General features: G+C 32.4%; 1 long non-coding RNA gene across 1 annotated transcript; it reads right to left on the bottom strand.

Annotated features, from left to right (window-relative positions):
- Nucleotides 1-148: 148 nt before the first annotated feature.
- On the bottom strand, nucleotides 149-25,499 carry LOC134261237 (uncharacterized). Its single transcript, XR_009990773.1, has 3 exons — nucleotides 25,371-25,499; nucleotides 25,128-25,259; nucleotides 149-270 (listed from the first exon to the last, which is right to left on the bottom strand). It is a non-coding gene; the product is annotated as an uncharacterized LOC134261237 (long non-coding RNA).
- Between the last annotated feature and the right edge of the window lie 27 nt (nucleotides 25,500-25,526).

The following is a 25,526-nucleotide window of genomic DNA, read 5'->3' on the forward strand; positions in this document are numbered from 1 at the left end:
TTAAAAAAAATCTTTATGATATATAGATCGATTTTGTATAAGTAATGGTTTTGAATACGTTTTCTGTTTAAGTAAAGTCAAAATAAAAAAAAAAACCCATTTGTTTTAAAACCAATATTTATAGACTTCCAATGAACTTGCCACTTTTGTTTCCGAATCCTATATACCCATGTTTGCATACACATACACCGACTTTTCCTGTCAATGAACATGTCTTAGATACATCTTGACACTCTTCAGTCGATGTACACAAATCTTTTGTGAGGCTTGCTGAAAAAGAAAATGTTTTACATGAATTAAAAACAAATATAATTATTATAAAATAATTCCTTTTTCTTATTTGCGAAATTCATACTATTAACAAAATAATCTTGATAACAGGACTGATTATTTAATTATTGAGCATTGGAGCTTGGATAACTTACAATAGGGAATAATATTTAAATCATTCCAAAAATATTTTAAAACATTGATATCTTTTTAAAAATCAGAAAGAGTATTGATGAAATCTGCTTATAGCATATTACCTAGTTATAAATCGCTTATCTGCTGAGTTTGGCTTAAACGATTTCACTGACATTCGGATCAGCTGATTGTCACGTGACATGTTTAACATTAGAAAATTATAAAACGTTCAACGATACAGCCGTTTGACCAGTTCCAAATTTTGACCAGCTCCGAATATTTCTGAATTTAAGAGCTGATGATTAATACATTCAAAGGTGTAAAAATAAATTGATACATATGGTATGGTTTGTGTACATTACATAGTAATGATGTGTAAATGTTTAAAGGTTTTTGTTGTAAATGATACGAGATTTATTTTGTGTGAACACTAATTGTAGAATAACAAGTCAATTTCCTTCTATCTATATTTTATTTAATGTTTATATGATGATTTTTTTCTTTAAATTGTAAATTATTTATCAAATCAAGTGGAGATCTATAGAACATGAGAAAAAAGGAGCAAATGTGTTCGAAATGCATAAAAAATTCTACGTGAAATTGAGAGGTAGAATAACATTTTTTTGCCATATTTTTATGTAATATGAAAACCCTATCTTGTCTCATTGGAAATTAATGAACAATTTAAAGTTATACATGTATTCCAACAATTTGAAATGTAGGCCTTATTTCAAGGTCACGGTGTAAAAAATAAAGGTGTACATGTATGTAGAAAGGTCTTGTCACAGGTAATGTACATTTGAAATATATATGAAAGCCCTACCTTTTCTCATTTAAAAGTTATGACAATAGTCATAGTTTTTGTCAAGTAACAGGTAAACTGACAGACAAATGAAATTTAACGTCCCCTCGCTTTTGCCTAATAATACTGTATAGATCACCAAATGTTCGTGACACCTTATTTTCAAGAGATAGTTTTTGACTATTGATAACCGAGACAAAATTTCAGGGATTGTGGTTATTGCTATATATAATCCAAAAGAATACTATTGTACGCAAGAGGAAAATTTCTAGAGCACATTGTGTCTCGCATAATTACAGTGCAGGGAAATAATTTTGTTACAGCATCAATGCTGATTTTGGTGCTTCCTATGCTTGCTGATTTTGATGCTTCCTTTGCTTGCTGATTTTGATGCTGGTTATCCTTATCTTGATCCTTGTTTGATCCTTATCCTGATGCTGGTTTGAAACTAGGTCAATGCTAGAAATGCTACCGGACGTAGGATTATCCTGCCGAAAGTGGATAATTCAAAAACAGCATCGCTATTTTAAGCCATTAAAAATAATTTTTGGGGTAATTTTTATTTGTAATTTGTATTAAATGACTTTCCTTTATCTGTTTTCACTTAGGTCAATGCTACTTCTATCCTTTGCTTGCTGATGCTGATCCAAGTAATGCTGTTTTTTAAATGCTGATGCTGATGCTAGTTCTATCCTGATCCTACTTATGCTGATCCTGATGCTGGTTTATGTAACAAAACCAGTTCTCTGCACTGTACGTGAAAATAAAATGTTCTCAAAAAAAAGATTATTTACAGTGATAACAATGATAATAGGATATCAATTTTTTTTTACCGAAAGCAATGAAAAGATTCTAACCAAACATTGTGATATATAATTCGGACTGACGCACAGATTAAGGGGAAGATGAAATCGGATTTTTACAAAAAAATCAAACATATTAAGTTCTGAATAGTTGCTGAGAAAACTCTGAATGAAGATTAGATTTGTAATGTACATGTATATGGGATGAAGCATCTTTTTCATAAAAATGGATGGATCGAGGGAGATAAAAGTAAATCACACCTGAAAAAAAAAATTGCCAAGCAGATAAATGGAGACTTTGTCCTTTTGCGTGGTAAGATTAAACTGCTTTGAGTACCATTTTTTCATGTGAACTACATTACCCTTATTTGAAAAAAAGCGTGGACGGGAGTGGTAAACCGGCCTTTCAATGATCATTTCAATAGTCATTGATAGTGGAAGATATGTTTGGGAAAAGGGGAAGGGGTAGCCCCCCCCCACCCCCCCCCACCCTGACTACGTGTCTGTGTGTGGCACGATGGTATGGTCAATCGCAAGGATAACAAGGATAACAAGAAGTTGTCATAAGATTTGTACAAAAATGAGGCCCTCATTTGACATGGCTAAGCAAAAAGAGTGTACTAAAATTTTAAGCATCTTTCATAAGTAGTTATGAGAAAAAATTGAGGAATATTTGATTTGGAAAGACACACTGTGATAATACAGTATATCCCATTCTCATTCGGACCGAGGGTGTAAAAATGTTATTCATAAAACGAATAAAAAGTTTCTATTAGGTACATGTACTGCAGTTTACATATGAATTAACAGCATGATGATGTTGGTAAACACATAAGAAGGTGGGCGTATTTGGCTCGTGATCTACAAGATTTTTTTTAAATGTCCATGATTTGGTTGACTGACCATATAGCTGGTCAGATTTTATAAACTCAACCATACGATTTTTTCATTTAGTTTGAAAAACTTTGTAAAAATGTACCATTAGGACCTTTTTTATTAGAAGGTACAATAATACAATAATACTTCGCAAAAAAATAAACACCTATGAGATAAAATGCATATATATTGAGTGTTCATTTATATCAAAGTTGAAGTAAAATAGAAGATTAGAATTGATTTCGCACTATGATCAACTGAACACAAATTTTTCTAATTCAAAGTACATATAAAATGAAAATGACATAAGGGTAGTTAACATTAAATAAAGATTGATGCTCCATGCAAGGCTCGAACAAAAAACTTCAGTTCTGAATAGGTAGCCAGCATAACTTAGCTATCACTGCCACACATTCAGTGGATTTTAAAAGGACTAAGACGTACCACATTTACACAGGTGGATTATTTTGTAGAAAGGTTCATTTTTTATCGTCTCTGGGTCTTCTCTCCATTTTCCGCAAATGTATGTTCGATTTTTTGAACTAAAATGCACACAAATAACGTTTTAAAAATCAGGGAGAGAGACACAGAGATAGGAAAAAATTAGAAAAACGTGTTTAAAAATGTACCTTTTTTTTTTTTAACCAAATTTCTGATCTAGCAAGTTATTTGTTAGCAAATTATAACCCACTTTTGGGAAGAAAATCTTTTCCCATTTCTCAGGAACCCGATAAATAAAGAAAATGTTAAAATTTCATGTGACATGTCGATAAAATGTTCACTTTTCAAGTTCGCCTGGATTCCTGCCAAATGCCAATCAAAATAGCCCTCGATCTTTATCATTCGAAATCTCAGGTCAGTTATCTTTAGTGTTTACTTTGTATAATGAAATACTTTAACAAGTCCTTCAACATATCCCACCCACAGTGTAGACTGGTAAAGTGATAATCTGTGTGGATGGTTCACTTCATTCTCTATTAGTAAGAACTTTAAGAACTCCCCGTCAGGACTCAGCAGATGGATCTGTTTGTTGTTAAAGTCAGTTACAAGGATGTTGCAGAGGTAGTCACATGCCACATCAGTTGGATTGAAATCTTCTGATGGATTCTGTCCATGGTAGGCAGACCTCACACGTCCACATGGGGACAGGAGTAATAGATTGCCTGTAGTGTTACTTGTATCGTCCACAACACAGATATCACTGTTATTATTCTGTGTGATTCTGACTGGCCATGTAAACAGTCTGGTCTGACCGTCCTCTTGGTACTCATACTCATGGATGGCATCACCTGTCATGGAGATGTGTCTCACCAGTCGTCTGCTGTGTGTGTGTTTATCGAGTAATAATCTGATACCATGTCTTTCAAGGTGACCAGTAGCCCACCGTCCACTGACTGACAGATTCCTATCGGTTGTAGTGGATCTGTATTGATGACTGTAGAGACAGATCCTGATTGTGACAGGCAGCTGACGGCATTGTTTCTATAATCAGCGAAGTACACATCACCAGTTTTAGTCACACAAAAAGTCATTAGGATCAATATGAAATTTGTGTTGTTTTACGCCGTGATAATTGACTTTTTCTACACATTCTGAATTTAATTCATTTATGTAACATTGGTCTTCACTGAATGTCTCTAAGGAGAAAATTGTTTCATATCCATGCCGAAATGAGGCTAATAGAGTCAGACCAATATTTTCCAAGGTCAATGTCTTTCCAACCAAAGATTCCAGTATGTCTTCGTTGATTTTACCTCTAGCACACATGTATCTAACTGAATGTTTTAACATGTAGTTTGTGGTATAAACCTCCAATTCATTTAACAGTTTTGTCAGTTCTCTGTGGTTAAACAACAAGCTGTAATCAGACATAGTACCGTTGTTCTTCTCAATGAATTCCACTGCTTCGACAATCCCTCTCCTCTTCTTATCTAACTTAGATTTCACAATGCTTAATCGATCATTTATTTTAGTCATGTTTTCGATTAGTATATTTTCTTGGCGTTTTTTTATTTCTATCAGCCTGGCAATTCTTATCAAAATGTTTCTGTAGTATTCCAATTTCAGATTCACAAAGCTCTTTATTTTCTGTCTCCTGTTTTGATATCTTCTCTATTTTCTCCTCAATCCTATTAAGATCGTCTTCTTTGATCTTCTTCAGGAAGCTACGAAGACTTCTCCTCTTTTGGCAGGCTGTCGTGGGAAGAGTGTTCCAATTATGATTTCTATGATCTGTTTTGGCACAATTAACACAAATAAATTCATTACAATCCTCACATATCATATCAATAGGTGAATCATGAAATTCACACATTTCAATGTGCTCTTGTGGCGAGCCCAACGGGTATTAGTCTAGTAAAATTATCAAATTTCCCATCAAAATGTGAACTAATTGCAACAGTTTCAAAACTTAGTTTTAATCAATCTATGATATGATCTGAATGTATAACAAAAAGTTTAGAAAAATTTATGCATGGGAAAATTGAAAAATTGAGGTCATTATTGGGACGTATTGTGTTCACTCTGATTAAGTGTTAAACGAACAATGTAAAGTAGAAACTTCTATACTGGTTTAAAAAAACATGTAAATAGGGAAATAAACTTAACTGAATAAACTGAATGGGAAAATATTAAATTTTGGTTACTATATGTGTTGGTTGCCATGGAAACAGTATAAATTGAGAATATCACCTACTTTTGAACAATGAACCTTTACAAATACGAATACAGTCACTACGTTAGTTTACACACATACTCAAAATGCATTCTTTTGCCATAAATGCTTCAAAGAAATTATTTAGAAGATTTATGTAAATACCTTGTAACCATGGATACATTATAAATGAATTTTACATGAAAAATTTCGGTATTCAGCAATGCTAAGTATAGCACGAATATACTCAATCACCAAAAGTTAAGAAACAATAAAAATGTTTTAATTAATATGAAAGGTAATGTCTGAAAATAATAAGGAGCAGATTTAGAGGGGTCAGGGGACATCCCCAATAAGATTTTTAAATTATGAAAAAGTAGCAGAAAATGCCCCCCCCCCCCAAAAAAAAACCTGAATCCCTCCTGTAACTGAAAGGTTTTCCCCATATTAGAAGAAAATTGTGGGAAGATCTTATAGAACCCCGAAAGAGATTATATGTTTTTATTCTGCATTAGGTAGGTTGTTAATTTTTTCTTGTCAAAAAATATTCTGAAATCTGAATTTTTTACGCACAGCAAAGCTGTTCCCCATAGATAACATTGTAGTGCGTTGTCCACCCTTCAGAAAATTTTCTTTCAACATGTGACACCAGTTTTGAGTTCCTGCAATATGAATGGTTGGTAACTTGTATAAAATGCTCAGAAATTAAAAAAATACTCTGTTTACATCAATATCATAAAATGCTTGTACACTATAATGAGTATGATGGTTCTTGCTTGATCAGAACTTGAACCCACCCCACACCCGGGTACCCTACAGGGTATTTCTTGTCATGAGTTTAATAAAAATGCTATCTTACTCATATCAAGTGGATCAATGTATTTTTTTACCCTCCATTTAATGAAACCACGCCCTCCGGTGTGATAAGAACATAGCAACATTTAATGTTGCTTCATGGATGGTGATATTCCAAAAAATATTTCAAGATTTTTTCAGCGTAACCCTCAACTAAGTTCAATAATATGAAGATAAGACATGTTTTAGGATAAAATCTTAAATTGTTATCCCTTGAAAATATTCACTGTTGACCACGATGTAGCCGAATCAACAGTAATTAAATTGCATTGAGAACAAAATATTGTGATATGTGCGCGCAAAGGTCCTGCGCAGTTAATAATTATTATATTGTTACCCTTCTTAAATCTTAATGTATTTCAAACTGTTGCTATGTAATGTTACTTGAAGAGGGTGGGGTTAATTGAAAGCACACAGTAGATTATTCTATTCTTATTGATAAAAAAATCTATAAGGTCAAATTAAAGCACTTACACAAATGGAATGAAGTAAAAGAGAGCAAGCCAAGTATTTGTTTCAAGGAAGAATTAATTGTTAAACTCTTGGTAGATACTGGTTATCAATTTTTACTTGTTCAAATTCATATGTAAAAGTATTTATTTATTAATGTTTGTTATATTTTCCCCAAATATTTTAATCCTAACAGTTATAGAAATTATAAGACTTTGGCTTTAATCTAGGAATGCACCTGCATGGTGCAGTGGTTAGAGCATCTACTCTAGAGTTGCGAAGTAAGGAGTCGATCATTACGTCGGGTTTCAAATCCCACTGTGGGATGTGGAGACCGGTCGGATAAGACCGTATAAAACGAGGTCCCGTGTTGCAGTAGGCACTGGTGCGAAAAAGATCCCTCACTGCTTAATGGCCCTAAGTGCTGAGTATAGAACAAAATGTGCAGCTCTCCACGGGCAAGTGGTGGCTCTCCATATGCATTAAAAATTCTCGAGAGGGACGTTAAACAATATACAATTATAGTAGAAAGATTCACGTCCATCTACTTTTCTTTTTTCAATGTTGCTCTTATTAAGAAGCGACTTTGAAAGTGTTCCAGATTGTTCACATTCTAAAGCATGCTCATGGAAACGCCGTTATCACCAGTCCCCAGAGCTTCAATAAGTGCCGCATCAGGCATTTTACTGTTGCAAAATGACCATAAGGAAAAGTTAAGTTTTTAAAAAATGGGTTTAAAATATTTTGTTAAAAGTTACATTAAGAACTTTAAAAAAGAGCATCTAATTCTGTCTAAACGATCCCATTTGAATTATTTCCATTACTATAAACATAATGCAGCTTTTGTACATGTATAGATGCATGTGCGTGCAGTCTTTATAGAGAAAAAGGTCAATATCAATTGGCTTTTTATATAAGGTTCGCTACTCTTTACAAAAGCAATAAGCAGTAAATCTGGAGAGCAAAAAAATTGTTTGAATCACACAGTTTAAATCAAGTTCCGGAGATGCCTGAATGGAATTAAATATTTGATTTTTTTAACTTGGAGACCTTCAAACGAAATCTTGTTCATGTGATTCCATAAATTCTGTACTCTTTATTTCAGAATGATAAATTTCTATATATATTCTAGATATTTAATCAAAATATATTCTGTGATGATGCAATTGTAACAACTCTGATATACATTGTACATGTACTTGTCTGATAAGCTTCCTTGCAGAATTCTTTAGAAAAGACTGTTTTGACTTATTTTGTATACAAACTGTGTTCCATACATTCTTTGTTTCTTGTGTATAAATTCCAAAACTGCTGGGGTATAAATGTTCATCAATAAAATGAAAATAAACACATTCACATTTAACATAAGTTTATTTTCACATACATGTATATTGTGAATACAAACAGCGTTCCATACTTTTTTGTTTACTATTCATATTGCAACCATTATATATTTGGCTGGTGTGGAAGTCAAAACTTCACTTCTTTGAAAATCAAAATATATAATTTTTTTGAATTTAGTTTTGATTGCATAACAAACTACAGGTTAAAACAACAACTTTTAATGCTAATTGGCTATTGTTTACATGCAGTCTGTCATAGAAAGCTCATATAGAATAAGTACGGTGTGCAAATAGGTAATTCTAAATTCATATTGATCCCTAATTTTAATCTTTTGATTTCCCAACTTTCCCCTGATTGAATTTTTCTAAACTTTTTATATGTGAGTTACTAATAGCTTATCTACAAATCTGCATTAAAATATATACTGTTGAAATTAGTTCTCATTTTTCAGTAGAATGACTAGACTATATTGTTTGGTTGTACTGGCAGCCATGTTTGTCAGATGATGCCTACTTGAATGATCCAGTTTTACTGTGCATGTAAGATAACCAAAACTATTGTAAAATTGGACTTTAAAATTTATTCAATGTGATATCTTGATATTCAGTGATCAATAAACACACAGAAGTATACTAAACGTAAACAACGAAGATATAGTCAATCGATGCTAAAAATAAGATCATGTTATCTGTATATGATATAGTTATGTTAATTATGGTTTGAATGAATTATCCTTGTTATGTAAGTACGTCCGTAACATGTATGAACATCTTAGCTTGCATAGGCTTTGTGATTACCATTTTATTATGAACAGTAGATTGATAGATATGGTGGTGGAAATTTTATGAAATGAAAGCGGTATATCATACATGAGGCTGTAAAAGGTTGAGAAAACAAACAGTGATCTATAAACAATACAAAAATGTGAAGATAGCACACAAAAGGATCCCTAGGAATTCAATGGTGAGATGAATATAAAAAAACAGGTAAACTTATATAGAAGCACAATTACCGGCACCATCGGAATTCCAACATTGATAAAACTCCTATAAAGTCCTAAATGTTCTACATGTAGATCAGGAACACTAGCATCCTTTCTTGTGTATCATCAGAGTGGTTTTATGCTCGGTAGTCCCAAAAATGTATTTGGATTGGAGGAGGTATGAAGCGATTGTCCTGATCGCCTGTCTGTCTGTTTATCTGTTACCGTTCACGGTAGCTCAGTCGGTAGAACGCTCGCTCCGTGATTGGGAGGTCGTGAGTTCGTATCTCGACTGCGACTGACCTAGTCGTTAAAGTGGGTAGCAACTGTTCATTCGCCATGCGCTCGGCACTTTGAAGTGAAAGTTGAGAGTCATTCGGATGAGACCTTTTAAAAAAAACCGAGGCCCCGTGTCAGCGGCAGGCGTTGGCACAATAAAGATCCCTCACTGCTCAATGGCCCTTTCTGCCGAGTGAAGGTCAAAATTTGAAGCCCTTCACCGGCATACGGTGACGTCTCCATATGAATAAAAAATTCTGGAGAGGTACGATAAACAATATACAATCAATCAATCAATCAATCAATCTGTTTATCTGTTTCTAGTATCATGTTCTCCAAAAAAAGTTTAGGAACCTTTTGTTTTTACTCTGTTTCTTCTTATTATTATTTTTCTTTTTTCTTCGTATTTCTTCTCCGATACTTTCTTTTCCGCGATGTTCTTAAGGACGTTTGATCCTGAGATTTTGAGCCTATTTTGGTCAGGTCCTTTATTTATAAAATTCTGTATCATTTTTACGTTCTTACATTAAATCTGAATTCTACTGTACAAATTTAACTATATCCAATGAAAAAACCACGATTAAATTCCATTCAAGTAGAATTAAGCTAGGGACTTAATTTTGTGGCGGAAGGTTTTTTTGTAGACGAAAATGATCATTTTTACCATTTTGAACTATGACAGTACTGTTAATTTTGGATTCCTATTATTCCATCCCCGTTGCACACAAAGCTGTTTTTTTTTTTTTTTGCAGTGAAATGTGTTATGTTGGTTCTGAAATATCTATTAAATTATTCTTAATGAGTTCTATCAACAAAGTGTGACAAATAAAGTCAATAAATTCTGAATATATTCGGGAAAAAGTGAGTCAATTTTAACGTAAAACTGGCACTTTATTTAGTAATATCTAATTATTTACAACATATACCCCCACTTTTAATATTCTTTTCTAAATGCATGCATTCAAGATGATCTATTTGCCTAAAATCAGAAAAAGTTTAAGACTTTAAAATAATTTTCTTGCTTATTATATTTTCAATGCCAGAAAAATCACGTTTTATTAGTGCAGAACGGTCAAATAATTGATTATGCGAAGCAATTCTTATTATTAAATAAGTTGCAGGACATACAGATGTCAGATGATAGATATTCCCTAAGGATACCCATGTAAGTCTTTTTTTCAAAAAAAATAACAAACAAAAAAAAAACGTATTTCCAATGGAGTTCTCAAATAATAATAGAACTTACCACTTAATTTGATAGTGATTTGTTGCTCAAATGAATTTCTATTTAAATCCTTTGCACAAAACACGTTTTGATTAATTTGAATTTACTTTCTTGTTCCTTCCTTGACTGTTCATATAAAAGATTTCGAAAATATTTATATCATTATTGAATGAAAGTCACTAGAAGCTAATTAAATTGCAAAGTCCTAGAATTAGGTTAATAAACGTAGACTTCTAAACACTCTGATTTTGACGAAATGACAGAGTTATACCCTGCATGTTATACATTCGAGGATATTGTTTTTCCTTTTCAAAGGTTAATTTTTATGGATGGCCATCTGTCCATTAATGTAATATGATGAAGATAACTTAAAATGATCGATCTTAAGGAAAGCATAAAAATACAATTATGTCAAGAGGGTATAAAACATTTCAGAGTTGGGATCCAGGAAAATTCGAAGCAAGCTTCCTCTTTTGACTTGTCACATCTGATGCGAGTCCTATACAATGATCAGGCAAAGTGAACACCCCAGGCCTAAATCAGGCTACGGTACGAAACAAATTAGTCAACCCACGACCCTATGATAGGTACACTTGCGAGCGAGCCATTAAAAAACAACCATAGCATTCCGAATTTGCGATTAAAAACGAGGCTGCCGAGATTTCCGCTCCAAAAGTGTACATTTGTAGGTAATTGTTAGCAGACCGCCTCGGTTGAAAAAGTGATCTCATGCGGAATATGCCTCTGAGAATCGAATAAACGCAAAAACACCAGAAGCAGGTGATAGCGAAAAACCCCTTCAGGAATAAAAATTGACGAAAGATAAAGCTGAAGTCTTCTCGTTAAATTTGTCATCTTTTCATTGTTAGTTGGCCGCTTACATGTAGAAAACTGTTAAATATATAGACATGAAACAGATGAGGCAAACTCTGCGGTATCTTTTTTTTTATTTCATATTCACATATAGCTTTTAAAGATATCGAATAAACAATTATAGAATTTTAGTGACTATAATAATTGTTTATTGATAATGTATCTTCGATATACATGCCTAAAAGGAATGTTACATATTTGCCTTAACTAGTATGCAGGGATCCATTTTACAAAAGAACTTAAGACTAAGACCAAAACCTTCAGTTGATTTAAGGAATCACTGTCTAGTTAGTATAGTATGCCAGGGCATCAACGATAGTGAAAAACATGGGATAATCTGTATATAACGGGCGAAATCCGTTATGCAAAAATTACCCCGTGAGGAAGGGAAACATGGGATAATTTGTATAATAGGAGAAGTCCGTTATGAATAAATTATCCCATGTTTCCCACTATTATTGATGTCAGTGTTTACTATACTACCTAGACAGTGATCCCTTATATTTTCATATCATTTTGAAGTAAAATTGTAGATTTAGATTTTAAAAATGTAGTGATAGATTTCAATTAAACGAGAACACTCCCATGTCAATTTCAATAGTCCTCGGCCATTGAGGTAAAACAGTCAGGCAGGCGCACGGGATTTACATGAATGTTAGGCCTCCTTAGCGTCAGACACGGAGACAATTGTGCATGAGATTTGAATCCTTATTTGGCCTCCTTAGCCTCCTGACCTATTGATCTGCCTAATTTACATTCCGGTAGAATTACATGTATCTAGAAATAAACGCCACTAACTTTTTAAGAGTTATAAAGAGAAAAAATATAGAAATGGTAATATTTTAAGATTTTAACCATTCTGTTCAAAATTGTTAGTGTAATAATACCTTGCTACATTTGATTACATGGGTTTGCTCCCGGCGTGTTATAATTATTTGTTTTAAAAAAAAAATCATACACGGTAATAATAAAATAATACAGGGTTTGACGCCATTTGGGTACCTTCCTCGCGTCAACCTCTGTTTTCGTTATATTTTCCCTTATTTTAATGGCTCACCGCCCCGGTTCTGACAAATGATGATTCTTCTTAGACCCTATGCATGAATTTTCCCCTTTTCTCTACAATACACATTTGAGACTAAAAATATTCCAAAAGCGCTCGTAAGGACAGTTGATATGGACAGAAGGCGAAAGCACATTCGAAAACCTCGGTTTTATTTCTAATATTTAAAGCAACTGCTAATAATACGAGGGCTGTTTAATAAATAATATCCTCGGTACTCAGAAAGAAGCAAAAGACGCTTTTCAATGATTTATACTTCATGATTTTACTGATTGATATCTTTTAAGTAAAATACATGTCCGTAACATTTTTTATCCAATTTCTGATCGTTTTTTTAACTCAATTTTGGTATGACCCTTAGTATACTGGAAAATGGCAAATCCATTTCCTGGACTTGTTCCTTCCTTCTGAAAGGTGTTTTTTCCAAGTTTGGAAATAAAAACAAGTCAAAAGGTCAAAGATCTGGCGAATATTGTTAATGTGAAAGAACATTAACTTTCTGTTTATCCCGAAAACCCCTTTACCTTCAGGGCATGCGGGTTTAGACGCTGACTTAAGAAATTCAATGTAGTGGATTCCTGATTCTGGGTCCTTCCTCTAATAAACCTTTTGATTTTTTGGCCAAAGAAGTGCTTTATAGACTCCTCCAGAAATTAAACTGTCAGCCCGAATACGATTTTGAACAACAATACCACTAATATTTAATAAAATTACATCTAAATCTGTCTTTGTGCTCTTGCATACCTGTGCACTTGTCAGACATTCGCCGTTTTTATCAAGTACATCTTATGGTAAATTTTGTTTTTAGGGTTTTAAGCAATAGATTCATGTTCCAATATCTGTTTGAAAATAAAACAAACGTGGATAAATACAATTACTGATATTTTAGAATAATTGTTAAGCATTTTATACACGCTATCGTTTTCACTCATTTTTCAAAATATAGGGTGACCTTTGAGTATCAAACGTTTCTTAAATACAGTGTAAATTACCCCCGATGTGATGTCTATCAAATTTGCTATGTGTTTTAAAGTCAATCATACATCATCAAATATTATTTGTTGAAATTTGGCGAATAGTACATAGGTTGTTTTAATTTTTGTTGGCAAGGAGGGTACCCATTTTTGATGCCCATTATATAATTTTTTTATCAATGAAATCCACCTGCTCTTTTCTCGATAAAACAGGCATTGGTTGCTGTAAATGACACATATTTCAGTGAATATTTCTTTGGGATTTTTTACAAGATTTAGGGCAGCTTTAATGAAGCTTTTATTTTCACTCTAGTTTACTGATTCTTTACCATTCATTTATAATGCAGTGTCTCGAAAAGCCCTTGTTTCCCAGCTTCTCACACTGAAACTTTGTGATGATAAGTGGTCACATCAACTGTATTAAATTCATGAAAGATTCAATAATGAGAGAAAATCAAGTTAAATGTTATATGATCTCTGTAATGTATGTCATATAGTTCAGGACATTATTTATTGAACAGCCCTCGTAAATTTGAGAAAAAAAACGCGTTCTAATTTCATTGATCGAATGTAAAACGCCGAGGTAAAGACAGTTTGTACCGATAAATGTGTGTTTGGAAAAAATTGCGATAGATTTCCTCACCAAGTCATGAACTTGGGCAGAAATTCATTGATAATGAAATCCAGAACAAGTCCAGTATCGGGATCTTCTGTAGATCATTTTGTAAACTAGGGCTATAATTGTGACGGAAATCGTTGCGGATGTTCCCTAAAAGCTCCAAAATTTCGTTTTAGTGCCCTGTTCCCTCTAATAAACTTCATTAAATAAGGCAAACACTTAACATCTTACACTTTAACAACCTTTTTCCAAAAGTATACAAAGTATATTGCAAATTTTCGCATTGCACATGTGCGCTCGTTCGTAATGACCATATCATTCATCTCACTATCAATATATTTAAATGTAACTTATATTAAAGCAATTAATTAAAAAGCATTAAAATGTACGCTTGATCAAGTGCATTTGTAACTTTTCGTATTGCGCATACACGCACGTGCATGTGTGTGCTTTGTTACCAAATCTTCCTTTAGGAATCTATTTTGTCTACAACTGTTCTAAATTCCATCTTGTTTGATTTAATACCAAGTGATTTATAGCCATTTAAAATTTCAGTCAATCAGATTGTAGCAAACGTACATGTGCGTGATTTCAGGAAAATACTTCCATTTCATATTCTAGGACATCCTAATGTATGATTATGTTTTAAAATTCCAAGAATTTTGATAGAAAAAAAACAAGGAAGATATAATAATTGTTAGTTTTGTTTCAGGCAATGAGAGCAAAGCGCGCGTGCTTACGCCTCAGTTCGTGCAAACTTGACCATGTCATCTTATCTAGTATATGTTTATATTATGAGTTTCAAAGCATTTTATCCACAAATATAAAAGTTACAACTATATTGAATAATTATATGAATCTTTTCTCACGCGCCGCACGTGCACGTGTATGCACACAAAATGACCTGCGTTTCGCACATCTACATAACATGCCTATGAACCAAAAGAATGTTTTATCACATTGGGATGAACAGTTTCCTTAAGGACGTTCGATCCTAATATTTAAAGTATTAAACTTTTTTGCTAAGTATATTTGTAGTTTCTACATACATAGCTTAATTAAGATTCAAATAAAAAAATGGGGGTCAATACGCTTCTTTTGGCCCTACAGTACATTTAATCTGACCTTTTTGCACTGAAATTTTTGTCTTAATTAAAAATTAATTTTTTGACGTTTTCCCTTCAATATTTTTATTCAATTAAAGCATGAAACAAAATGAACTCTAAGTTTGTTTGAAACAAAACACACTTAAATATTGTGACTAGGAAAAAGTTTCAATTTGCTTAACATAATCAATTATTTGACCTTTCTGCACTAATAAAACGAGATTTTCCTGGTATTGAAAATTTAATAAGCAAGAACTTCTTTTAAAGTCTTAAAATTTTTTTGATTCTAAGCAAATAGGTCAAATTTATCTTGTAATTACATGTAGATAATAAATTATTTCTTCATTTAGTAGCATAGTGCTAAAATATTTTTTTTTCTATCAGTAGGCTAATCTGAAATGTTTTGTATGTAAATCATGACATTTCTACCTGAATAATAATAAAAAATTTTAACGTATCTATATATAAATTCCTAGTGTTTAGATTAACTTTAAAATTAACTCTTGCATGTTTCTTGATGTTGCAGAATTGTGTTTCAATGTGTTTCTGCTGTTGTTAGATATAGGTAAAAAATTGCGCTCTCAATTTTTTTTTTCGAAAACATTTTATTAAATATTTTAATCAAAATGTTCTTGCAAGTAAACTTAATCAGACAATATTTATATAATAAAATAATATCTTTGGTTCTTAAATCCTATATTTCAATTTCATGTTTAAACAATCTTCAATACACTCAAAATTTGTTTCTTTTGCTGTGGCATCTCGCTATATTTCTATTGCAACTCCAGTTGCCTTACTTAACGTGTTAAAGTGTTAAGGGTGATGTACCATCCGGAAGATCAAAACGCCGGTTAAGAATGCACAACAATACTGAAAATCAGAAATTTGGTAGAGAAAGGTCGGCGATACATGGTGGACATAGACTGAATAGTAGGGATATCACTGGGAGCAGCTCATCAAGTTGTATTAATAGACCTCGTCTACAGGAACATATGATCAGAAGAATGAGGAAAAAACTATTCGTGTATAAAAACAATAGTCACTAGTGCTAATTGTAACGGGAACCGTTACAGATGTTCCCCAAACGCTCCCCAACTCCCTTTTGTTGCCATATTCCCTGTAAGCCTTATTAAATAAGACAACATCTGTGCATTTTTGACTTTAACAACGTTTTCCCAAAAGGATACCAATTATATTCAAATTTTAACATTACATGCGTGCCCATTTGAATGCAATTGCATAATGATCATATTATCTTGTCTACACTTTCTATATATTAAAATGTACTTTATATGAAAGCATTTAGTCCAAAAGTATTAAAAATCACTCATTCAAGTGTATTTTCAATTTCACTCGTTCCAAATGCACGCACGTGCGTGCACGTGCATGATGACCATACCTTCTTGTAGGAGGCCCTTATATCTATCTATGTTTTGAATCTCATCCTGTTTGGTTGAAAACCGAGGGAATTATAGCCATTCCAAGTTTCGGCCAATCAGATTGCAGCACACGTGCATCCACGTGATTTAAAGAATCTTTTTCTAAATCATATTGTAGAATATCCTAATGCATGACTATGTATCAAATTTCAAAGCATTTCGTCAAAAAACAAAGGAGATATAGCCATTTAATGTTTCAGCCAATCAGATTTCAGCACACGTGTATGCGCGTGATTTCTTGAAATTTTTGTATATCATATTGCAGGATATCCTAATGCGTGACTATGTTTTAAATTTCAAAACATTTCGTCAAAAAACAAAGGAGATATAGCCATTTAAAGTTTCAGCCAATCAGATTACAGCGCACGTGCATGCGCGTGATTTCATGAAATTTTTCCATATCATATTGTAGGATATCCTAATTCATGACAATGTTTAAGATTTCAAAGCATTTCGTCGAACAACATAAGAGATATTGAGATTTTTGTTTCAGCCAATCAGAGCAAAGCGCATGTGCATGCGCGTGAGTTCGTGCTAATTTGACAGTGTAATTTTATTAACACTTTTAATATATCCTCATGTTATGAGTTTCAAAGCATTTCATCAAAAAATGTAAAAGTTATAGCTATATTAAGTATATCAGTCAATTCACTCATTTCACGCGCACGCACGTGCGGGCGTATGCGCGCAAAATGACCTTCGTTCCGCACACCTACACTACACACCTATTGACCCTAAAAAGGTTTTACCTCAGTTGGGTGAACAGTTTCTGAGAACACTCGCGGACAAAAAAGTACCGGAGAACAAATAAGAAAAAAAGTAATAATAATAATAAGAAGAAACAGAGTAAAAACAATATGTTCCCAAACTCCGTTTGGGGAACATAATAAAGAGGAACAATTCATTATTTTATAGATTTAGTAACGGGAGATTAAACATGGGAGCATTATTTTAGGCGGAAAGATTGATTGATTGATTGTATACCGTTTAACGTCCCTCTCCAGAATATTTCACTGATATGGAGTCGTCACCATTGCCGATGAAGGGCTGCAAATTTATAGTCGGAAAGAAAATTCAATAATAAAGTATGGATGACAAAACATGAAAAGCGTCCAGTTATTGCTAAACGCCGTTAGAGCACAAACAAAACAAGATTCTCTATGCTACATGTATTTCTTCTTTGATAGGGAGGGTGTTGTTTTGCAATTTCCTATTCCAAAGAAGGGGAGTATGAATGGACATATGTATATATGTAATATTATGAATAAACTTGAAAAACAGTACAAAACAGGCGTCCAAAACTGATATTAAAGGTCTCTTGCTGTTGCACGATAATGCTCTAATCCACAAGTCAAAATTGATCACGATTTTTTTTCTGTAAATCTGGGGTACTGTTATCTCTCAACTTACCTTAACTCCAGATCTTTCTCCTTTTTTTAATCTTCCCAAACATTAAAATAATAGTGGGAAGAAACAATAATTCTAGATTATCAGACGGATCCGCAATTGTTCAATTTGTAAAGGGATTTTTTCAAATATGAATTTAGAAAAGAATTTAAGGAGTGAATTTCTCGTTTTAAAAGATTCCTTCGGCGTTTATGCAAATTATCACGCAAGACAATCGATTGGTCAGATAATGAAACCAAAAAATTAGACAGTCATTCTTTACTTTAATGTAGTCATGAACTTTTTATAAATGATAATCAGATAAATAAGCATGACATTTGATGATATTTTTCGTCAGGGAATATTATTCTAGCATGCGTACTTCAACGTACAGGTAAAATGTGGACAAAAGTTTAATAAATACGATGTTTTCGACTCGATTACTGCAGCAAAGAAATCACTGTATCTATTATTTGATTAAAGAGTAACAATACACTTATTTAACAGCCAATAGTGTTATTCTTTCATTGGAATTGCCGCTGTTACCGTCCAGATAGCAAACAGCAATCGATTTCGTTGAGACCACAAGAATACAAGTATATAAACAGAGCAATAACATAGATCCCCGGAATTTCAGAAGTGGTATCATGTGCCTAGGAGAAGTAAGCATTCCCTGTTAAATGGTCACGACCACAGTGAGCTTTAAGTATTGTTTAAGATAATGCAACATTCCGTTAATGAATGTAAAGCAAAATAAAAAATCCAGCGATAAAGTATGAAGCCATTCACCTAAAAATAAACAAGACACAAGGATAGGCTATATTTGTTCATTAAAACAACAATATTATTACACAATATTGATATTAAACAAAGGTATTGAAATCCTGGTAACACCAACACATGTTTGAAGGGGCATTAATTTTTTAATACTATTGAGCAGCGAATGATTTATGAGACACAAACGGCATAAACATACAGATGATAGTGAAATATTAGTCTATAATATGGAGAATTGTCTATGGAAAGGCCGACTCCTTTGTCATACATGTACAGTTTAGTTTTTTTTTTCTAATTTTAACTTTGTCGTTTATGGTCAATAGAACATCCAAATATAAAACAGATTTGGAACAGTGTAGTCTCTGTTGTTTCTTTTATTTCAGTTTCAGTGGGTTATATAGAGTTGGTATATGAATGGGCATGATTATTGATAATTGATAAAAGTTCATCGATTTATTAGAATGAAAAGTAAAATGTCACTGCAAGTGCATCTTCCCATAGAGATGTTTTTGAATTACTTCTGTTTAATAGGAATATTATAACAGGTCAGCTTATAAAGAAGCACATTTAGTGTTCATTTGGACCTTTACCTCAGCCATGATGGTTAACATGTTAGTAATAAAAATTATAATTAAAAACATAAAAAGGTTTTATGCAGAAACTTTAATTCTTTTCAATTGTTAACAATTTTCACTAAAGCCGTTTTAGTATTGCAAACATTTTACAACATATTTAAAGTACAAAGACATAATACCTTTCATTTTTTCAGGTCCTCTTATTTGAGTAATCCTCTTAAAATTTATATTGCACAACTTTTTAGCTGATAATATATATATATATATATATATATATATATATATATATATATATATATATATATATATATATATATATATATATATATAATTTTTATGATGCTATTTATATATATAAAATCTCTAGCTTTGCTCTAGCTTTTCTGTATCAGTATATTTTACAACACTGTATCAGTAAACGTATTGCAGCTCTCACAGTTTGTATTACAACGTACATGTAACCGAATGAATTGCAAAGAGAGATAACTTTGATAACTGATTACAATGTTCCTATAAATAAAGAAATTAATTTCCACGCAAAACAACAAATAAAACAAAATTATGAGAAAAAACTCGGAAAAATTGCGAATGGAATATTGAGATAAAGACAAACAGAAAGGATGATTTTATAGGGCACCAATAAAGATATGCAAGGGCCGAATTATATGTTTCATGTCTTTAACCTATCAAAATTGTCCTATCCTGTTGCATCTGTCCAGGTGACTTTGTGTTTGTGTCTTTGTTTGAAGGTCTGACCTATCTTAGACAATTTTAGCTCATACATGTATTGAGGCGTCACCTCCTGAGCGACGGAGGACTGCACTTTGAGAACTAGGCACTTGGGGACTTTTAGAATTGAATGATCTATAACATGCGAGCACCTGTTGTAACATGGGACCTTTTTATCATATCATTCGATGGACATCTAAGTTCTAAGTTGGGCTGTAAGTTCTGTATTTGGATTTTAATTGAACCTGAGATTTCTTACTCCACGAATCTTGAGTGAAAGCTCTACTCACTGCACAAATGTTACTCAGACTACATTTATATAATAAAAATACTTAAATGTGTTTTATAGATTTGATACATGTAAGTACATTTGCAAATGTTGTCCTTTTTTATAGATCACTATTGAAAGCAAAGCGTATCTATGTAAATAAAGGTCATTCGAACGTCATAAACGTTCGACGTAATTTCTCATTGGCATCATAAAGGGTTGTCGCGCCATTGGGTTAAAAAAAATATAACATTTCACGAGTTAAAACTCACAATCAGATAAATGTAAAATATTAATGTCACAAGTGTTAATATAAATTATAAGTTATCATTAAAAACATCTACATGTATTGTGCTTTAATTACAGGGTTGGTACAAGTGTAATGGAATTTGATCTCGTGACCAACTCGTGTTTAGATCCTGGAAGATGTTTGAAAATGATACATATATCTTCTTTCTTTAATATATTACAAAGTCAATATGAAATAATGAAAACATAGAACAGCATTTTATCTTTATACTACTATGTCTTACAGGTACATTTTACTGAAAAAATGTATTTTAAAAAAAGATTGTAATACCGTAAAAGTGTAAATTTTAGCGAGACGCAAATTTAGCGATTTGTCCTTAAAAACTGGTAATTTATTTTTAGCGAGATGTTATTTAAGCGATTTTTAAAATGCATATTAAAGAAGTTTTTACAAATAAAACGCCATTAATTTTTAACGATATTCAATTTTAGCGATCTCGGCACCCTCGCTAATAATGCCAAAATGAAATCCTCGCTAAAAATTCTCCTTATACGGTATGTTGATTGAGACATATAGTGTATGTATTTTAAATGCATTTAACGAAATTTTTAAACTATTCTGGAACATTTTTATCTGTTGCTTTAAAGCACGCAAGCAAGATTTTTTTTTTAATTTGTTACTTAGTACCCTATTTTTTTTCTTTTCTGCAGAATTTGTGGATAAGGATTTGAAGCAAATTCAAATGAAAAATGTTTGATATGGTTTATCATGGAGTGTAGCCAATAAGACGGTTAGTCTATTAAATACTAAATCCTAAAATGTTAATGAAGAAATAAAAAAAATTAAATGTGAAGTAATCAGAAGCTTTTGATTCTTTGTCTAAAAATACACTTACATTATCCATTCACGAGTTTACTATCAAAAATCACATTTTGATATAGAATCATTTACTTCCCCACTTCTCCCTTCAATGGAGAATACTGTAATATCTCTTCGCCATCATTGAGTCTTGGCAATTCCATATATGTTGTCGATATTTTGATATACAAAAGCATCCTCCTCTTTTTCATACTGGTTATTAAATACGAATTCATTTTCATCATTATTTGCCTTCAAGCTTTTTGAAGATCTTTGGTCGTTTCTGCTCATTGGATGTTCAACGGGTAAATGAGCAAACACGGGTTCATGGTTCTGAAAAAAAAAATGTTTTTTAAAATTATTCTAAACTTAGGTGACAGGTAACAGGTGCCTTAGGTAACATATGCCTAGGAGGATTAGGCATTCCCTGATAATCGGTTACATCAGCCATAAGCCCTATTTGTTAATCATGAAGATGGAACATTCCATAGTTTAATTTAGTATAGAAAGAAAAAATGCTTAACAACTGATATGAAACTAGGCAGCTAAATTGCGACCCGATAGCTAGCAAGGTCATTAAAACTTCCTAATCGTGTAAAGTCAGCTTCATTGGAAGCAGATCAGTTAATTAAGAATTATAGTAAGTGACAAATGTTAAAAATCGATTAAAAATTGTTCCGCATCACCATTGAAAAATGTTTCCACAGTTAAGCCAAGCATTTACAGAGTGCGCAAACTGTAGAGGATATGAAAGACAAAAAACTTAATAATTTGTGTGATTGTCATAAATCTAAATGTCTGAATAAATCTGTGACGCATTATCATATGAAAGCCATGAACATCACACATAAAAAAGAACCAAATAAAAGTTTTATTATGAAGAAGGAATTGAATCAAATTCATAAATCCTGTTTAAATACGAATCGTGACTGAGATATAAGTCGGTCCGCCTATCAGTTAGTTGCATTTTTAAAGGTTATTTTGGAGGGATTTGTAATTTCATAAATTCTGGAGGAAGGGTCCCATCTATAAAAAAATTAGAGGACATCCATATCACCAAACCAATGGTTGAATTGGTGAGCTTATTTTGTGCCCAAAGAAATACCTTTTTAATTTGTCTAGCATCCCAAGTTTCGTCTAATAAATTACACGACTCGGACATATTAAAATGAGAAATAATATTTTTATTTGCGAAAAATATTAAAATGAAATTACAAATTTACAAAAATCATTTATTTTCATACGATCAAAACTTCATCTGAGCAGAAATCGTCAAAAACGAAACGTGCCTTATATTAAATAATTGTGTGGCAGCGGTGTATGAGTTAAAATGTGTGATTGAGGGAATGGGGGTTAAAAAACAGTAGTATTATATATCTTACCTCGATTACCTCACTTGTACGATGCGCAGTCGGACTGTTCTGAACTGCTTCAATATTGGTCCCGTATGACGTGTTGTTAAAAATTGTAGTATCTGGACATTCTCTAAATAAATTTTATTGAAAAAATTGAAATTTATTCAAATCTATTATAATGCATATTTTGAGAGACAGGAAAATATAAAAATGAAAAATTTCATACTCTTCTTCAGTTTTTGTTTTCCTCGGTCGTGCATTATGATAGATGGTTCTAGCTATAGCAGTTAGGGTTATGCACAAGATAAGTCCACCAAAAATTAGTCCAAATGTCATGCCGTCAAGATTATTCACTGAAATTTATATTTAGGTATTTTTTATCAATTTTCTCAAAAGTGAAATAAATACTAAATGAGGTGTAAAACGAGTTCCTTATCGATGTCTTTGTTTCGATTTTCCATATTTAAACAATCAAATGTTGGTACATTTAGATAGGCATGTAATGTTGTAAAGTTGGATACCTTTAGGATCGATGATAGACGACTGGGGTTTGCCATCAGGGGGTACTGAAAAAAAAATCTCTAAGTATTGATAAACTGTATAAGACTATCTTTCACTAAAAATTTGATAATAAGGGGAACCTCTAAGACCCCCCCCCCCCCACACACACACACACACAAACATACACGATTTTAAGTTTTCATTACTATACCTTAGTCACGGAGATCTTTTTAACAAAATAACAAATGTATTTGCCTCAATAAAAAAAATATGTACGCTAACGTAAGAGTACAGTATTGAATGCCATTATTTTTCCTTTGTTAAAACACTAACACTATTCACTATTCATTATGTTTTATAAAAAAGATATATAAGTAAAATGATATGAACCTACAAAGAAAGCATTTGAATCATTCAATTAGGAATAACCACACTTACAAACACAAGTTTCGTTTTGACAAACGGATCCAGTTGGCTCAGAACACTGCTCATGTCGTTGGCAGGTTTCATTTAATTTCAAATTGCCTGAAAACAAGAAATAAATCGTTTTAAGAAATGAATTTAATTTTTGAAAATTCATGAGGCTATGAACTACGACGCTTCACGCCAGCATATTTCATGAAGGGCGTTTTTATATTTGTATTATTTTACTGATGACTTGCCATGCATTTTCACCATCCAACTGTCATTTTTAAAGGAAAACAGTGTGCACTATATTTTTGACGTCAAGTGCAGTATAACGACGTAACACTGGAGAAAGTCATGCTTATTCGTAAAACATTAATATATGTTACGAAGTTCATGTGAAAATGAACCACATTTTGTTTTGTAAAGAATCACAGGAGAAATTTATTGGAAATGTAAATATTATAAATAATCTTATGATATACATGTATAAACATTTCTTGCGTAAGCAATTGATTTCGAAAACAGTTCAAGTACAGTCAAAAAATCAAAATCGTTTCTTTTCTTTTAAAATTAAAAGGTCATGTCTTTCAATGAACTTGCAGTTGTATACCTTTTAAACAATTGTTTCCAAATCCAATATACCCATTTTTGCATACACAAACACCGACTTTTCCTGTCAATAAACATGTCTTGGATACATCTTTACACTCCACAGTCGACGTACACACATGTTTTGCGAGGTGTACTATAAGGAAAATGTTTTTGACAAGAATTAAAAAAGAAAACCGAAATATAAAATAATTCCTATTCATATTAGTAAATTCTTATCATTAACAAAGTCATCTTTATTACAGGATTAATTATTTGATTATTGACCAGTTGCAGCTTGGTTAAAATCTACAATAAAATATTCCAAGAATATTAATGTAATTATATAATGTAAATATATTAATACATAAAAAATCAGAATTAGTTTTGATGAAATTGAAATCCACATTTTTGCTTATTAATAATATCCGTTCTCCGCTGAGTTAGGCTGTCAACTAGTTACTGACTACATTCCAGTCAGTGCTTTCTACTTCAAATATTGTCAATATTGCAAAATACGTCAAGCATCGAATTATGATCTCACTATTAATGAGAATAATCGGTATTTGAGTGTGAAAGTAAAAGAACATTGGTATTTATTTGACGAGATTCATTTAGTTTTAACCTCTGCATAGAATGATGCAGTTTCTTAGCTGCAATAAAAAAATATTTAAATGAACATACATGAAAAGCACTCTGAATCACTAAATTGGACATATCCTGGCCTACAGACACATGTATCGTTCTTACAAACGGAACCAGATGTCACGGAACACTGCTCATTTTGCTTGCATTGGTCTCCCAGTTTCAAATTTCCTACAAAAATATGAAACTAAACTCATGTCGTTATGTAAAGATTGCGATTTTATATTAAAAACTCTAAGTAATAATAATATGGTAATATATGCACGTCTGACGATTATTTACCTTTCAAACATTCGGTTCCAAATTCTATATATTCAGGTTTACATACACATATGCCATACTGTTCTGCCCAAGTTCGGAAACACGTCTTAGAGATATCAGTACATTCCTTCTTTGATGTACACAAATATTTTGAGAGATCTAACCCAGAAAGAGGAA

Source organism: Saccostrea cucullata, unplaced genomic scaffold (assembly GCF_032062105.1).
Source record: "Saccostrea cucullata isolate Sc308-1 unplaced genomic scaffold, CSIRO_AGI_Scuc_v1 ctg947, whole genome shotgun sequence".
Lineage (NCBI taxonomy): Eukaryota > Metazoa > Mollusca > Bivalvia > Ostreida > Ostreidae > Saccostrea > Saccostrea cuccullata.